This window comes from Pinus tabuliformis, chromosome 8 (assembly GCF_031772625.1).
Source record: "Pinus tabuliformis cultivar Carrire ecotype Pingquan chromosome 8, CPIR1, whole genome shotgun sequence".
Classification (NCBI taxonomy): domain Eukaryota; kingdom Viridiplantae; phylum Streptophyta; class Pinopsida; order Pinales; family Pinaceae; genus Pinus; species Pinus tabuliformis.
The window spans coordinates 994226655-994242945 of NC_142294.1; the positions used below are offsets into that span (position 1 = coordinate 994226655).

General features: G+C 35.3%; 1 long non-coding RNA gene across 1 annotated transcript; it reads left to right on the top strand.

The window, feature by feature from the left end:
- Window positions 1-14428: 14428 nt before the first annotated feature.
- On the top strand, window positions 14429-15048 carry LOC149238746 (uncharacterized). The gene is made up of 2 exons (XR_016245416.1): window positions 14429-14663; window positions 14778-15048. It is a non-coding gene; the product is annotated as an uncharacterized LOC149238746 (long non-coding RNA).
- The last annotated feature ends 1243 nt before the right edge of the window (window positions 15049-16291 follow it).

Genomic DNA, 16291 nt, shown 5'->3' on the forward strand with positions numbered 1-16291 from the left:
TTAGATGTGATGACTGTTTTGCCTGTGTTTCTCTTTTGCCAACGTTGTGTCCATTCCCCTGTTTCCTCTGTTCTTGACAGTGCTTCCTGTACTTGCTGGAATCTCCTTGTCATAGGTCTTCTAGGTTTAAAAACAAACTCTTCAGCTGGCTCATCAAATTTAAGCCTTTTTGAGGCCTTGGCTTTCTTGGTGCTTTCTTGTTCTGACTGTATCAACTCAATTTGAACTGGTAGAGACTGCTCAAATTCAATAGCCTGTAATAAGGCATTTAAACTTCCCTTGGACACTGGACTTTCTTCGACTGCTATAGCTTTACCTTTTTCCTTATTCATCTGGCTTCTTGTTCTTATCCTTGAGACTACTTCAGATGTGCTTGTTTCAGGTACAGTCTTTTTACCATGAGCTTTTTTCTTTGTTGATTGCTGAGGTTGATCTTGGATGATGAGTGGCTTCGCTTGTTTTCTTACTTGTGAATGTGGAACTCTTTTAACTCTTGCTTCTGTTTGGAGCTCAGCTATTGTAAAATCTCTAGCAGGTAAAGGAGTGAGGCCAGTCTGGCTTTTGAAGCCAACCATAAAAATGAATGAATTCCAATCTATGTCTATCTTTTGGAGCCCATCTAAAACCAATAGTTTGATCAAACCATGATGAAACAAAGAGGTTTCACAATCCTCTTTCCTCAGCTGTACCTTATCACACATCTTACTCAAACTACGGAAAAGATAAAAAGGTAAGTCTATGGAGACCTTCCCGGTGAAATGCAAAAGGAGTTTAAAATGGTAAGAGTAAACCTTGTTATACCTTCCTTCACAAGTCAGATATTTCTGTATGCAGGTGAGTAAATGAGCATAATATTCTTTGACATAACTCCTGGGCACTGCCTTACTTAAATCTTCATTTACAAATTCATCCTTCAAAAACTCCTTGCAAGGATTCATGTCAAACTTGAAATTTTTAAACCATTGCTCTTGTCCTCGTGGGATCTCTGTCACAGTAGATATCACTTCTGGCGAAACCTGCAATTCTATCATGGCTACTTTTGAATTCAAGCCTGTGATGTTAAGTGCAAATTCTTTAGTTACTTGTGTGTGTCCTCCTTGTAACTTTTTGCAAAAATTCCAGCACCCGACCTTTTTAAATGTTTTCTCCACCTCTTTATTTCTCAGCGTTATATCTAAGCCTTCAGGCTCAGTCCTTAGACATTTGCCGGATCCGTGCTCCTTTTTCTCCATTGATTCTTCCAAATCTTCGCAAACAATGACTACCAGCTCAGGTTGGAATCGTGATTCAGCTTCTATTTGAATTCAGCCTCGCTTGATTATCTTTGTAGTTGAATTTTAAATTTTTCCGTTTAAAATCTTTTAAGTTGTAATCTTGCAGATTTGTCATTTCATGCAAGACTTACGACCATCATTAAGATTTATGCACGGTGGTCTTTCTTGGAAATGATGATTCGTGGGTAGCAACAGATCTAGTGGTGGTGATAGTGGCAATGAGTGGTGAAATGTGATAAGAGGGGTACGTGAGCTGACATGAGAAGACACGGCCTATGAATCACCTAACGGATTTGACATTTCGGGAAAGATTCGCTGCGAAATGTACGAATCCATGATTTCGCAGCGCTGTCAGTTTTAAATTTGAATGATGCGTTGCGAAATTGCCTAATCAAAATTGCGTTGTGAAACTACAAAAAGGCACGGTGACTGTCATAAGATAACAGGTGGCTATAAAACAATGGTAGATGGAGGGGAACCAATGGGAGTTGAGAATAACTTGACTCAAAAACTCTTCAAAACTTCAGATTCTAAGGGAAGAAAATTAAAACAAAAATAAACTAGCACTGACCTTTGTCATCGGGCTAGGATGAAAAGTTACATATATCAATTTTAGTTCTAAGTGATAACAGAACCTTCAGTGCAATTGTCGTCACTTTTCTCGGTAAGTTTTTCTTTTCTAGTCTTTTGTTGCTTTTTCTTTCGCTTTTTGTTGTTTAGCTTGTTAGATTTTTGTTTCACTTGTTTCTTTGAACGACTACTAGTGTTTTAACTTGATTTAGCTTGTAGAAGTGTTGTTTCAAGTTTTACATTCCCTTTCCCAAGTGTCGTATGTGTTTTCATATTTTTGCACCAATGGTCACCATTGCAGTGACTCTCTTCACATGCTTTGTTTTCCTTCAATTTGATTGATTCATGCACTTGTTTCACATGCATGTATCAACACTTAGCAAAATCTACACTCAACATCACACCATCCTTCAGATCTACTTGATTTCACACTCCCCTTGCGTAGATCTAGGCCCTCCTTGCCCAGATCTCACATTGCACTGCATGCACTATGCAATATGGGAGCTCAAGGCCTCTGCCTTGGATTTTGGAATTTCACAAAGGTTTTCCTAGCCTGGCTCCAACTGTGCACTACAAAGTTCCAGGAGCGAGCCTCTCATCTTGGCCAATGATATTGTGCAATGTGCAATCTCTCCTGTCCTTTGCCCAAGACTGAACTATGCATTGGGTGGTTCCAGTCATCAAGCTTCCTGACTCACTGTTGGGACTATGAAATGTTCCATTCCCACAATTAGCCAGTGACCTTTGTTAGCCAGAATTGTGCAATCTCTCCCAACATGATCCCAGTTTGCTGCTTGGTATTGTCTTGAGGTTTCTTTGGTTTTTTTAGTTGACATTTTCTTTCTATCAATGTCCTCTTTGTCCCACAGGTACAACAATTGTTGCACATCTCTCTAGAAGTTAACATGGCATCCAAGAGAGCGGCATCAAAGGAAACCACCAAGAATAGTACTGGGGAAGTAGTTGAGTAGATATCAGTTGATCTACTAGTTTATGTATATACTCATATGTTCATTGAGAAGGGTACAACATTGACATGGAATCAAATTAAAGATACGTTTTCATAGGACTTCAAGGAAGACTTAAAGGAACCATATGTTTATCTTAGCATCTAATGGTCAGGCTTATACAAGGTTGCATGTAGGTACCCCATCTTCCCATGTGCGTACATTATCAGCTGGATTGTCTCACACACAGATGAACAGACTATGACACTCAGAAGTTCTAGCAGGATAGAGCATGCAACTTTAGGGTGGAGAAACTTTAGTACATGTATCATTTACCCGAGCCAATGAGGCACATGGACTCATTTTTCTATGCCACCCATAGCTTTGTAAGCACTAGAGATATCATCAAGAACTGGGTGAAAGAGCTGTCAAAGTTTAGACAGGCACCAAATCATTTTTACAAGACAAAGTCTCTCAAGAAGGCTTATCAATTCTTGATCATTTTTTCCTCCAAAATATATGGTAAAGAGAACACAGAAACCTTTCCTGAAGGTTGGGTAGTTTTACTAGACCATTTGGTGAGTGGTGAGAAGCCATTCAACTGATTAGATTTGTTGGCTCATAAGTTGAACATCCATGTGAATAATGCTTAGAATCTTCCCAAGAATGAGTAAGCAAGGTTCTACATGTCCACATATGTTTTTTACGCAATATGTACCCAACAACAGTTCCCTGACATGAGATGGACATGGACACCAAAAGAGATTTTCATCAATGTTTATTGAAAGTTTCTTTTCGATTATAGCTATCGAGGAGTGATCACAAAGCTAACTGACCATTTTATCATCTCATTGCACAAGCTCATCTTTGAGTAGGATCCACCTTGCATTTCCCAAGAAGCAATGGAGGCAATAGAAAACATTGTAGATTGGTATGCCTCACCAGGTGGCACCTTCATCAGAGTGTTTGGTGGAGAGAATCCTCCACATGTTCTAGCAAGGTATGCCACTGAAAAGTTGATCATGAAAGAGGTCTCATACCACCTCTCCACAAGGTTTTCAACATGACTACATAGGAAGAATAAAGCGCCATGGCCCGCTCTTCCTTTGCGGATCGGATTATACGAAATTAAGAGATTGAAGGATGCAGGTGTCGAGGCTAAGGAGATAGTGAGATTAGAGTTTGACATGAAAGACTTTAATTTGTATGATCCCCACTGTATTTTCAAGGACTAATGTGCAAGGGTGTACTTTCCGTGGATCCATAGGACATTTCACTGGCCAGAGGAGGACCCTTGGAGGTACTGCTATAACGTCTCTAGACTCAATGAGCCAATCAACTTAGCAAGAACTTGGAAAGTTTCTCTACAGACAACAGCAACACAGGAAGCAAAAACAACAGCAGCAATAGGTAGTGATCCAGTGCATGAAAAGGGAAAGAGGAAGATTGTTGAGAATATAGAGGCAGAGAAAAGCTGCAAGATGAGGGCAGATATTATCATGGAGAAAGTAGCTTTGGAAGTGGAAGCAAAGTGGTAATAACGGATAAAGAGATCAAAGCGAAGGAAGAGAGAAAAGTAGAGGATGCTGGAAGCCGAACTGAAGTTGCAGGAGACGGAGAAGAAGTTGAAGGAAGAACAAGAGCTGAGGAGGAGAGGAAGAGAAGAGAATCAGAAAAATGAAGAAGAACAAAGGAAAGGCGCAATGATAGAGAAAAAAATGCCCATATGGGTTGACGAGTCAAAACAACCAACAACTGAGGAAGAGGGTGAATAGATGTAGGAACGAGAGTTTTCTCAACAGATTGAGCAACTGATCGAAGTGACAGACATGGAGTTGGAGTAGTATCTATAGAATGAAGACACTGAACTTATGCCAAGAGCACCAAATGTAATCTTTCAACATCCACCACCTCCAATGTCAAAACCAACCTCGAGCAAGCAAGGAGAAGTTGTTCTCCTTGATGATGATCCATCATGGATGTGTACAATCTATCATTTGATGAGTTACAGAAGAGGATTGTACAAGCACAGAGGAAGCACTTTCCAGATGATCATGCAACACCTGCCTTCATAAAGGAAAGGCTGGTAGTGGCATACACCAAGTATCATCCAACCACTCTTTTCGAAGCTAGCTTGGCCTATGCAGGAGAAAAAAACTCAAATGTTAAGTGCCTGATGGTTGAGAATGAAGAATTGGCAAATAAATTGCAGGCTTATAGGAAAGAGGTAGAACAACTTCGACCATCAATGCAAAATGAAATTTCCAAAATGGCGGAGATGAAGAAAGCGATACTTGTTGAAGTATCAACACTTGAGAGTAAAATGTGAAATATCTATGACAAATTTGTCACCGTGCATAAAGCAGTTGTCTGTATGCATGGCCTAAAATAATGGAGCATCGAGTTTTTTCAAACTCTCAAGAACATGCATGTTGTCATCACCCATGTGCTAGAGTGGACACTGTGATACAAAGGGGCCCTACTTGGCTTAGTTAAGAAGATGAAGCCATAGGTAGAGCTGGAGAAATTAAAGGTTTGAATGTTGATCCAGAACTATGATCATCTCACCTCATTCATCAGTAGCATACATACTTCATACACATGGTTGCACAATAGTGTGGATGTAATGGTGAGAAAGCATAGGATCCCATCAATCGGTTCCCTCACAGATGTTAAACCCAAGAACCAAGTCTGGCTAGAGATGAATGAGTACATGGAGAATCTAATGCAAGAGGCCAAAAGGGAATAATTGGAGCTGAGCGCACATAACATGAAGAAGTGCAATGGTGGTCCTATCATGGTCAACACCATGCTGCACATGCTTCAGAACGAGTTAGATATAGGTTCCAATACCATATACCCAGATGCCATGGAGGCAAGAGTCTGCTATCAGATAGACACCAAGACCAAGCTTGCATCAATATGTGACCGAGAAGCACCAAGTGGAGGTTGTCGTGTTGGTATTTCCCCACACTTCATAATCATAGTGTTTTGTCTTGTTAGGTTGTCTCAAGATTATTTTGTCTTACATGGGTACATGTGGAAAAGGTAATATTATTGTAAATATGTTGCAAGTGAAATTCCAAGTGTCATTAGTCGAATGTGAAAGTTCATCATGTTATGTAATGAGTTACTTGTAAAGAATTTGAAGAGTCATGAGGGTATTCAAAGAGTCACAAAGGGGAATGTCAAGGGTCACCCCATCCTTTCTTATAAATAGAACCTCATAACTCATAGAAGGGGCTTTTAGGAGCCAAGCTTTTGGCTAGGCTTAGGCTTAGAAAAGGCTTGGGAATATTTTGAAGAGTCTTGGCTTCTCCATATCGTAGAGAAAGTATACTTCTTTGGAGAAGTAAGTGTTCTTGACTATAATGTTCCACTATTGGGGCTAGTGGTCATGAATGGTGTATGTATGGATGGAACTTTTATCAGAGCCAACACTCTTTCATGCATACATCGTTAATGTAGTTGGACTATTTTGGTTGCTTTAGCAATGTATGTTCTTTAACTTACACATTTTCTTATGAACTACTTTCTATGCAATTGTACAAATCTTGTTGAATGTGTGTTGTTGGGTTAACTCATCACTTTAATTTCTGGACTATTCTTCATTTTAGCTTGTGATTTCATTTCGCTCATGTGTTCCTTTCAAGTTGTTTACTATTACAAGATTTTAAGGGGCACACTTCCTTTTCCCCTCCATGTGTTAGAACCTTCATGCATCGCACTTTACTCTCTATACCGTCACACACTTGCTTTCACCTAAAGTTATCATACTTTCCTCTGCACGCTACCATGGTTAAGGAATTACACTACCACCCACTGTTGGGACTCCTACTCCAAACAATTTGAGGTCTAGTTGGGACTTCATATCAGGGAAATCCCCTAAATGTTAGAGGGTCCAACACTGCTAACATTTTTGGCGCTAGAAGGAGGGCTAGATGACAAGATGAGCCCTTGAAGTTTGTTTTGAATTTCTGCACATATTTCATGACTTTTGTTGAAATTATAACCTTGACATGTTTATTTAACTTTGCTGATTTCGAAGTGTCAATGAGAATTATAGATGAATTGTCGAGATATAAGTTCAATGGTGAGAATGGAACAACCTTGCTCAGGCACAAAGTTACTTTTGTTGGCTTTTGTAACAGGCATGACGTCTCTTCAGATGATATTGCCTATGGGTTGTTCACTTTCACGTTCAAAGGGCACGCAAAGAAATGGTGTCACACATTTCCAGCAACCTCCATACACACTTTTGATCACTTGTTTAGAGAATTATGTTGTGATTTTTTTCTTTATGACGGTAAAGCCCTTAATGAAAAAAATTTAAATTGTGAAAATCACCTGATGAATCTCTTCAAGATTTTCACGATATTTTTCTTCACTATAGGCACTTTTATCATGAAGTTACAAGAATTCCTGTGTAATTATAAAAAATATCCATTTCTTATATACACCATGGAAAAATATCAAACCAACCATATAAAAACTTGAGAAATAATATAATAAAACATGAGTAGCATGTTTAGGGGGCCCTCTTGGCCTATGTTACTATTAAATCTATGAAAAGTTATTGCAAAATTATATAATCACTCGTATAAATCCTTATTGTATTTACTAAAAAAAGAGGTTCGATACAAAGGAGTATGTCTGTCTCAAAAGTATTTTTCTCTCTCCCACACATATCTATATCATCTATCTACTTTTATACAAAATATTACTGCTTAACCGAGCTACCCAAACTTAGGGTCAATTCAACATTTTCATACTAACAATAGAATAATACAACAAAAATATAATTGCCCTCAATTCCATAATGTGTATTCTACTTATTGAATTCTAGTGACTCGTCCTTAGCTCGTTTGGAGAATATTATGACCTCTCGCAGGATATTCTGCATAACACGCTGATTTGGTACACCTTGCCTTTGAATTCTAGAATGAATAGATATGGATAAACCTCCAAGTGTCAAAATATTTTTTGCTGATGTGAAGCATTGTGGTGGCTAAATCCATGTGTTGACAAGTTTGGACCTTTCAACATTATTAGTAACATGAATAAACTTTTTATAAACATTTAAAAACTAAAAAGAAAAGAACAATTCTACAAGTGACTTGACCTTTAACTTCATCCTTTAAATGGCATTTCTTTAACAAAACTGGTAAATTGATGTGAAATGGGGGTTCAAATGAAGGAGATAATGTCAAAAATGGGGTGGTAATATATATTAAGTTTTAAGCCCAACATTTTCCCCAGACTTGTCTTTTTGCATGACCCTTATGCAAGAAAATGGAAGTCTTCTTTTTAGTATCTCAAAATTAGTCAAAACTTTGATTTCACTGCATGCCTAGTCAAAATTTCATGTCTCTATTATCTTGTACTACTCTAGCTTCCTAAATACGAATATTAAGACTGGTACTAGAAGGTTTAGATTTATCAACACTATCTTTCACTTTTTCTTTTAATCCCTTGATCCTTACCATTAAACTTTTGTTTATCTGAAAACTATGGAGATTTTCCTAACACATATCTATGCATTTCCTCTTGAGGGCTTTGCTTTTTTCTTATAAGCTTTGTCCTTCAACATTTCATTTTCCTACTTTATTGTTTCATTAACCATCTCTTCTTTATGTAAATTTTATTTCAGCTTTTTAATAGTCTTATTCTTTTTCTTTAATTTTATGCAACAAAATGTTTAGCTGTTGATTTATAGGGATTTCTTGTTCTTGAATCTCCATTGATGAATTTTATTCATCTTCTCCCTATTCCAATTGGATTTGTTGACTCTGCTCTATATATGCTTCATGTTCCCATTGAAGTCATTGATTTGGCTCTACGTATAGTATAATCTCCTCCAGACTTTGTTTCTTGCTCTTTATGTTGTTCAACCTGTACTTCTCTGAGGGCTTCCTCATACAAAATTTGGGCTTTAGTTTTAGGTTTTTTAGGAAGTCCTTGTAACTTACCAAGGCTATATTCTTCTCCATAGACCTCTCTCAATAATTGTGCATGTTCTCTAGTGAGCCTGATACTGACTGTTGGTGCTCTGCTAGAACCAGTTCTCACCTTCTTTCCAGTAGAGGAGGAACCAATAACCTCTAGGGATGGTGGAGATTTTTGTTCCTTTTTGTTTTTCTATAATCCTCGTTCTCCCAATTTTTCTTATACATCGTGTTCTCCTTCTCTATATTCTTGAATTCTCTTATGTTCCCAAGGTTCCAAATTTCCCTGTAATTGGGGAGCTAGGTTTTTTTATTCCTCTGGCATATTCCCTGCAATTTGTCTCTCATCATGATCTGTGTTCATTTCATTAGGGTTTTCAGGATGCTCTGCTTCTTCAATTCCAAATTGGTTCCTTTGTAAAAATTTACCCCGTGTTTGATTTAATCTAACCAGTTTATCTAACACAAGTAATTTGACCTGTGCTGATATAAACATATTTCCTTATTCCCTTAGAATTTTTGAACCATGATTGACATCTTCAATAAACTTTTACATAGGAAATATGGAAAATTTATCCTTTTTTATGACCTTTAATATGTTCCAACAAGTGTATATGTTATAGGAAAACGATGATGTACCTTCCTTCACAGGTAACATATTTTTACAGGAAATATGTTATGTCAGCCCATGGATATTTTAGCCACCGCCTTTGCACACCTTTGGTGCAGTCAACATTTCTATTTTCTCTCCTCATACATTCTCCCTTCTTTATCCTTTATCCTTTAAAACATTTTTCACCACTTTGTGATAATCTTGTAACCTTGGCTAGGGTTTCCTCCTAAACTGTGAATCTGAGGTCACCAACTTTGGAAGTTTCTCCATTTAACGTGTTAGAAAATTACTTTGTTACTGCAACATTATTCCCTTGAAATATTTTTAAGAATAAGAGCAATCTGGCTTTGTGAAAATATATCATATAGGCTGGAAATGGTTCCATGATGACAATGCCATATGGTTCGGTGCGTACCATTCTTGTGGTCACCATTCCTTATCTTTGTCCCTGGTTTAGAAGGCTTAAACTTAATTTAGATATGTAGCATATGATACATAGTAATAGTACCAAGTTTATGGGATTTTGAAATTTTGAAATGGCTATTGGTTATAAAATGCATAACGAGAATGATTTTATTTCAAGTAAAAGTGATATTTGTAACTAAAAGGACAAATATCACTTTTTATAATCATTGGAACAAATTTAACATGATGTGGAATAGGTTGACACCATTTATGATTTCAGAATGCCTAAAAGACATTACAAAATAATGATTTCAGAAAGGACAGGTGGCCATGAAAGAAACAATTGCACAAAGAGGTATGAGTTATGGTAATAATGTTAAATTATGGAAAGTAGCGTAGGATGTATTAAAAAATAAAATCAATTGCATCTAAAGTATTTTCAATTTAATAAATAAATATAAATAATTTAATTCTTATTCATTATCTTGCTGAGTACTGAATATAATTTTGTTGATACCTAAACTGTTGCTGCCATGATGGAATAGAGGATTGCTTGTTGCAATTGTCTTCTCTCTGTTGAAACTGATTTTACAGGAAATCAATTCTTAAATTGCAGAAATTTGAACTTTAATTCTAGAAATCATTTTTCAATTACACAAATTTGTGAAGCAATGCTTTCCTTGCTAATACTGCTGAAAATTTTCATAAGATGCCAATGTAAATTTTTTGCTGATAAAATCTCTTTAAAAGGGGTAACTAGTTATTAAAAATAACCTTATGAAAATATTTAAAATCAAAAATTCTTGTAATTAAAGGATTTTTATAGGAAAATTTTTGGATTCTGATTTTACAGGAATATATGTTCAGAAATATCTAAAATTACAGGAATATACTGAAAAGGCTATTTTAATTTTGAATTTACAGGAAATAGTAGTCACATTGTTTCTGAAAGAAGGAATCCTTTCTGACTAACTGTAACTTATTACCAAACCACACTATAAACATCTTTAGAACACTATCCTATGAATTTTTATCGAGCCCAAGATAGTTAATGCTAGCTGGTATTTTCAATTTTAAAGAGTAAAAAAATTAAATAAAACTCAATTACTATCCTGTGGATTTTTCTTGAGCCCAAGATGGTTGATCCTCGTTAGTATTTTCATTTTTAGAGAGTCTAAAAAAATTAAAGAAAAATATAAGGGGGTTCTTTTTCCATTATTAATCTATCAAAATAAGATAAACCTAAGATTGATAGATGTCCTTCTCATTGTTTAATTAGCACAAGAAGGGATAGAGTTAACTCACTATTTCAATTTTTTAAATTCAGGATCAAAAGTGGATGAGGGAATTACCCTGTTTATCCACAATGTCCATCTCTGCATGCTGAAAATTTGAAACAAAATCATCTCTAGAAACTAGTTGATTATACAACTTCAACCAATGGCCATTAACTATAAATTAAATTTTCGATTAATCGATTGTTTTTATTTCTATAGCACCATTATCAAACACAATTTGAACTTCATAGGGTCCCAACCAATTAGTAGTAAACTTACTTTTTAAGTCCTTAAATATTGAGTCAAACAATAGGGCCTAATCTCCAACTTTTAATTCTTTCTTCTTTATAAATTCGTCATTCCATTCATCTCTTTGTTCTTGTATAAGAGTGGTTTTATATAGAGCATATAATCACATCTCGTCTAATCCATTTAATTTTAGGACTCTTTGTGTTTGAGCTTCATATAGGTTTAATCTCAATTCTGCTACAATTTTAAAATTTTAACTTGAAAATGGGAAAAAGTACTTGTTTTCCATAAACCAATTCGTATGGGTATGACTGGTTGTACTCTTCCACGTGTTTCTCTATGACCATAATGCCTCAGAAATCCTTCTTACCCAATCTGTTCGGTGAAGCCAAACAATATTTATTAAGTTGCCTTCTAAAACCTTATTTTTAGATTACACTTAATCATTGGCTCATGGATGATAAGGAGTTGAATCCCGATGTTTAATTTTACATTCCTTCATAATTGACTCAACTATATTTGACATAAATTGAGCCCCCTGATCAGTAATTATCTCTCTAGGTACCCAAAAATGAACAAAAATATCCTCAAAAAGAAAATCCACTATTGATTGTTCATTAACCTTTACCAAATCCTTTGCCTCTGCCCACTTTGTCACATAATCTGTACAAACTAATATGAACAATGTAAACTATGAAACGGGAACTGATACTGTTACCCGTTTCGTAGAGATAGCTAAAAAGTGACCTGATTTTGAAAATGAGTGATGCAGAACGCACATGTTTTTTCTAGAGCATAGTTTTTGGCACTTTAGTTTTTTTTATGTACATCACGTTTTAGAATGGTAGTGATTTTCATGCTGATTTTAAAAAGTGAGCATTCTGCATCGCACTCCTTTCTTAAAAGCCCTGTTTTTTGGCTTTAAATTTTTTAATGTATAAAATGTAAATAATTATTTAGTAAATTTGATAATTTTTGAAGTGGTCGTTTTCTTCACATTTCCTTGTTTTTTATTATAATTTAAAAAAAAAAATTCGTGAGGTTTTTACTATTTTGCATTTTTAAATTAGAAGGTCGATATTTAGACTTTTCGATATTCTACATATTTATACATCCTTAATTAATTTTTCAATCGACATGAAATAATTGTTTCTAAAAAACAATATTTTTTAACAATGGACATAAAAATAACCATTTTTAACATAAATATAACTAAAAAACTACACGTTTTGATAATTTTTTGTTAGAATTGACATGTCAAAATCACAATTTTTATACGATAATTTTAACTAAAAATGGTTAAATAATAGCTTTTTCTATGAATTTCATGTCAAAAAAATAATAAAAATCACTTCTTTTTTCAAAAAATAATGATTAACTTAAAAATCAATGCAAAAATCACATATTACCAATATTGAACGTATAACATGACATATAAATTAATAAATAACATATTGAAATTCAATTCCATATAATAAAACTTACCTGAGCCAGAAAAAAAAAATCCAAAACCCAATCTCCTTCATTTGTCTGCCGTAAAGACATGGCTAAATTGAGCTCCTAAATAACATGCCAGAAAAAAAAATCCAAAACCCAATCTCCTTCATTTGTCTGCCGTAAAGACATGGCTAAATTGAGCTCCTAAATAACATTGGGTTACATTGTTTAAGTGCTCAAACTACTCGATCGAGCTTAAAAAGGGCTCAAATGAACAATCATTTTTCCCACCCAAACGTGCCATCTCTTGCCAAAAAGTGTCACCTAGCTCCATGCTTTCACCCTTATAAATTATGAATTTCTAACAATCTATATCCTAATTATTATTATTATCCAATTTTAAGGTCATAGCCAAGCCAGACACCAAATTGGTGTATGAAACCCCCTTGTCTTTGGGACAAGAGACCCACCTCCATGCAACGATTTGATTATTGTCTACCAAGGCATACCTACTCTAACCCCTTCTAGTTTTTGAACCTATAACCTCTTAGGAGGAAACACATGCTCTTAACCATTAGGCACTTGATCTGAGATGCCTCATGTTTAACTCTAATGTTATAGGAGCATTTTCTCAAGAACTCTATCCAATAATTGGACCTCACACACTCTATTGACCTCTAATTTCAGCTGTGGCATTTCAAAATTTACTCTCCAAAACTCATTTAAGGCCATAAATCACACTTCATATTGGTTTACTATATTTGTGAAATTTCTAATTCTTTATAACTAGTCATTTAGTTTAGGTTGATTTTTTGGATTTAATTATAATGATTTGAGTCTTGTCAGTGTTAACTATAATACCCATCCTGGAACAATTGTCATAAAAAATCCTAAATTGATTATTCAGTGCTCATGGTTTAATGATAATACCACATATATATATTTTATAATTTATTGTTATAAATTAAATATTAAACCTAACTTTTTGATTAATATTTTAGCATCCATAAACATATGCTTTTAACCTTTAATAAAGCCATGCTAAAACTATATATATATATATAAATTTTATAATTTATGGTTATAAATTAAATTTTAAACCTACCTTTTTAATTAGTATTTTAGCGTCCATAAACATATGTTTCCAGATAATAATGATAATTTTGATTGTATCCCTGAGTTAAATCATATTTCAAAAAACATAAATGCATACTTAACACTGAAGACTTGGCAATGAAAAATTACGATGTTAAATCTTTGGAGAGGGAGTTAAATTTAAATAAAATTAGTTTCCCAATTTCAACGAACTATTTAAAGTTTTCCAGGAAATCAAACTTAAAATTCATAACGTTGATTGGATAATGAACCAGCACAATCGTGTATAATTTCAAATTTTTTGGTATTATCAACAGGAAAATACATATAAGTTGTGAGAGTTATCCGTATCGAGCGATTTTCAATATTCAGAGGTTAAGACAGCCGGAATTAAATTAGCTGCCAAGGAAATGAAGATAATCAAGTTTTCAAGTGGCCCACAGTATCGGGGAATGCCGCGATAAAACCGTTCTTATCGTTACTTCAAAGTAAGATATGCATGGGACCGTAATTCAGTACTGAAAATCTGCGTGTCACCCAACCATAAGGGGACACTGTTCTGGATAAACATCCAATGGAATGACGTTGATTTAGACGTCAGCCACTATCCGGGATTTAGAGTCGGTGCCCAGTGGGCGATTTACACAATTGGCGGCGGCCACATCTTGGTTTTCTTGGCTTTTTATTTCCATAACAGCAGAGGGAACAATACAGTGAGATCACTTGAGATTTCAAAGAAAAAGTCTGTAAATTTGCTTGATTTGATTGAAATTCTGGTTTGTGGAAACTTATTAGAGAAATGGGTTCGTTAATGGGAGGCTGGGATTCTCCCACTTCCAATGCTGGGAAAGGTATAATTGCAGAGAATTATTCAATTTTCTTATGAAGAGATCTCTAACTAATGAAGAGAGAAAAAAATGAAGAGGTATGCAGTTTGCCGGGTTTGGTTTTTGGTTTTTCCACAGGTAGATTTGAGAGAAACAAATCTCTAACTAATGAAGAGATCGAGACGTTCTGGAAGATAAAACGCCAGAGTGAAGAAGAACATCTCCAGGCGGTTGCTGAGGGTCAGGCTCAAGAATTTTCAGCCCATAACAATATCAACGTACGTTACCTAGCAATTTGGTTTATTTAGTTTATTTCTTGTGATGGGAAGGAATGATGATTATCTTCTTCGCCCAGAATGGAAGCTTATCTTTATGGTAATTACGTTGATGTTTTTGGGGTTATTGTTATTGTTTCGGGCGATTCTGGGAATCGCCGGGTGGTGGGGCGATTCTGAGAATCGCCCCACCACCCGGCGATTCCCAGAATCGCCCGAAACAATAACAATAACCCCAAAAACATCAACGTAATTACCATAAAGATAAGCTTCCATCATACATCACATGACATGCATATATATATCAGCTACGCACACAAAAATTCCACACACAGATTGATACAAAATTAAACACAGGCACATGGAATTACATAACGTAAGATCAAACCACATAGAGATAATTTTATTAAAAACAACACGATTACATTCCATAGTCTCTTACGGCCTGGCGGGCCTGCTCTTCATCTAATGGCGGCCTTGTTTTTTGGGAGTCTAAATGGATGCTCCTACATCACTCCACTTAAATTTTTTTTCCCTTTGGAAAGACATGGCAAATTTATCGTATTTTCGCAACGCATGACATAACATATACCAGACTATAATAAGTTATCTGCTAAATTGAAATTAACTATTTGCTTTCATTACTTCTAAATATTTATATAAATTATACTTTATTATTTTATTTTGATAAATTACATCATTCAGGATCAACCCATTATTTTTAAATATTCTTATAAATTAGATTGTGATCCATTATTTAAAAAAAATTCCCTTTCTCAATTCTTTTTTCAATCAATGTTATGCTTTTAACATCACACTAGTTTCCTTTTTTGGCATTATATTATTGAAAACGTATCTATTTTTTTGCGTTATATTATTGAAAATGCAGTAAGAGCATCATCCGACAAGCAGCATGATTAAATACATTAACCGTTGGTGGATGCACATTGATCACCTATCTCGATTCGCAGCACACGGTGTGGGTGAAGTGTATATATGACAATAATTAGAATGCCCATCATACATCACAAGATATATATATAAGTAGAAGACACAGGTTATCGAGGAGACAACCAAAACTATGTGCTTACGTATTTACTTAACAGTCACAAGAGGTGTGCGGTTATTGTAGGGTGGCGGGGCGATTCTCACCATCCGGCGATTCCCAGAATCGCCCGAAAAACAAACTCAAACACTGTACGTGAAATTCATTCTTAAGCATATTCCTATACATGCAAATCCATGGGAGTGTTAAACGTGAACATTTCATACACTTTTAACACACATATATATATAGTCAAAACCATTTCTGTGTTTATGCCTCCGTGAGGTGTAACTGTATCAAAAGTCCGCAAGAATTAGGGGACAACGATGTTT